Source organism: Trachymyrmex septentrionalis, unplaced genomic scaffold (genome assembly GCF_001594115.1).
Source record: "Trachymyrmex septentrionalis isolate Tsep2-gDNA-1 unplaced genomic scaffold, Tsep1.0 scaffold11, whole genome shotgun sequence".
NCBI lineage: Eukaryota > Metazoa > Arthropoda > Insecta > Hymenoptera > Formicidae > Trachymyrmex > Trachymyrmex septentrionalis.
Window position 1 is genome coordinate 5,925,892 of NW_017304228.1, and position 3,237 is coordinate 5,929,128.

A 3,237-nucleotide genomic window follows, 5' to 3' on the forward strand; every position below is an offset into this window, starting at 1 on the left:
ATCGACCCATTTTCGGTCGACGTAAATTTTTTACGCATATCTCTTTACATTTGGACTGTACGAAATTATACAGCGAGTGTAATAAGTATTCTTTTTAGATCTACTTTTAGAAAACTTAATTTTTAGAAAGTAAACATTAATTTGCAATTTAACAAAAAATAAATAAAAGATTGTATATTTTTAAAAATTACTTTATCTAAATAGATGTTTGCATTTAAAATATATTATCTTAATAATAAACAAAAATTTATTCAAATAATACAATTTTTCAATATTAATAACACAATATTGGAATCGAGAAATTTATAGTTTCAGATTACGATAGTTATTTTTTACAAGGCTCTTTTGTGTTGGAACGGAACGTATTTATTGTTAACAAAAACTACCAATTAATTTTTTTTTTCTACAAATAAGTTTTTATTAATAAAAAAATCTGCGCCGATACAATTTGCATTCAGCTGCATGCGTGTTTACATAAATGAACAACGAATACATGACAGCCAGTACGAATCTAAAAGAGATACGCGAGAGAAGATTAATTTGCTCGTACTGGAAAGCGTCTGTTTTTATCATAGAAAATATTATTTTGTGTGTGTGTGTGTGTGTGTGTGTATTTTATCCTATCTGATTTTTTTTCTGCCACCAATTAGATAAGAACACACATACATATATTCGTGATTTAGAAACGGAAAAAGAGTGCCGCGTAGAAATGTTTTATAAACAAATGTATATAATAATAGCGTAAAATTTTGCATCGTATAATCTTTCGTAACGCAGAGCAGAGATGTAAACATGCGCCAAGATAAAATCCGATGAACAATTTAACTCGCGACGGCAAAGGTTAAAGACTCGGGCGAGCGTAGCCGATGCTTGATATCGGCTTTGGTAAAACGTGACTTTGTCATAGAAGATCGAGGTGTCATAAATTTCGCAAAGTTCAAGGCCTGGATCTACGGCAAGGATCGTTTCGTTCGCGCGTCTCATTCGTAGTTTGTAAACAATAGGGCCCGTGGCCCTGGGAAATGATGAAATCGAATTTTGTATTCCCGGGAGTAAACTATGCTCTCGTGAGGATGTCTATCGCATCCTCAGCGTGACGTTCCGGCGAATAGTCGCGGCGACCTTCAATCCTTTCCGCCGTTGTCTTCCTTGTTACCTCGACTTCAAAGGTTCGCTCTCGTAATACGACGACGAGAGGAAGAAACTGATGAATACCAGTTCAATCCGGCGCGCGTGGAATGATTAGCTGGAGATAAAAATAATGTAAATGCCGCTCGCGTATCGCCGAAATTGGTTTCGCTTCTGTCTGCACCCAGAATAGAACGCCCTGCCACGTGCAAGTTTTTCTGCGCACTTGCACGTTTATCGTGTATCTATCTCTCTACCTGCCGGGCTAAACGAAATCGCCGTGTAGCATAATGAGACACTTGCATACGTAATAAGTCGCTTCCTCGCCGAGGTAAAAAAAAAAAACAATACCGTGGTATGTTTGAAAAAAAGAAAATAAAGATCAATTACTTCGAATTGCATGTATTTTGTGTACATGAGAAATGTGTACTCGCAATTGCGAGAAACGTAATTATTTGTACGTTATCACGTAAACGACAATATGTAGGTGTATCGATGAGATCATTCTTAAAGACCTCGAATGTAATTGATCGGGAATGCAATTATCTTGATATATTACTCATTTTGTAGTACTACATTTGTTACAAGAACGATATAATTCAAAAATTACTTCAAATAACCCATTTTTTTTTAGTTGCTTGCAGACAAGGACGAGAAAACGAAATATGACTACTCTAAAGAAATATACTTTTATTACTCTATAATCAGTTATACCTAAATTGTTATACTTAATTGGATTTTAAAATCAATACTATAAAATTTTAGTGACTCGAATTATTTTAAAATCACTATTACAAAATTTTAATAACTCAATACATTGGAATTGATTTTCTGAGAAACTGTTATATTATTATTGTAACAAATGAGCGATATGTATTTTTTTACTTGCTATCACAGCATGAGTCATTCTCTTTCCGCACCTTACAACTATTTTATTTTGTATTTATAGACACATACACACACTGAGAAAATAATCAACTATGATCGACTGTCATTTATAGCTATTTTGCCAATTATGTATTTATAGTTTTAACCATGCAAATATAATCGCTTCAACTGTACTATACACACACACACACACACACACACACACACACACACACACACACACACACTTAAAATTATCAAAACTATAATATGATTCAAACAATGACATCGTTAAAAAGGACTTTTATTTTTTTCAAATATTTTTTAAGTAGAATTACCGCATCAATGTTAAGCAAATATATAAAAAAATTTTACTTGTTATAATTACGACTGCGTTTACTACATACAAATATTTATATTAAAATATGAAATGATTTAAAGTGCAATTTTTTCATGATTAATAGAATTATAAATATAGTATAAAGTTGTTATTACTAATATCATAATAATAACAGTTGTAAAGATATCTAACTATTATTATAATTATTTTACTTACACACAGTCACAAATATTAAATAGTTTTCTTCTTCATGAAAGAAATTTTTGAATTGTGAAACTTTCACATCGACGCGTCCAATCGAAAATCGTGTATAGCAGCACTGCGTTATCTGGCTGACCTTGTTGTTCGCGTAACATCGCAATAGCTGATAATATTACGACGTTGTTCGAACGAGTGAGTTATCAATTGATCAAAAAAATCACAATATTTGGACGATGTGGATTAAATCTAGACAAAAACGTAATATTCTGATGTTGTAGCAAAAACATAATGTTTAATCACCCATCGCTTTCGTCGGACCACGTTGTTTATGCTTTACGAATTTAAGCTTCGGATTATTCGACAGGACCTTGTAACATTCGTATAGAATTTCATAAGCCTCCCTGATGTAGATGTACTTATCTAATATTTGTATTGTATTTCTAAGAAAATAAAAATTATACCTACAAGTTTTGAAGAATAAATATCGAATGAATCAGCCTGTGTATATATTTCCAGGCGAATGTCTGCCTTGGCAGTTAGAAGTGCCAGTTAGAATGCTACAAACGAAAAGTCGTACTATACTATAATTCTTATCGCGAAAGCGATAATTTCAACTTAAATGAATAAAATGTAATATTCGATGTTAATGTAATGATACATATAATCATCCTGGACGATATTTTCAAACAACTCTTGCAGAA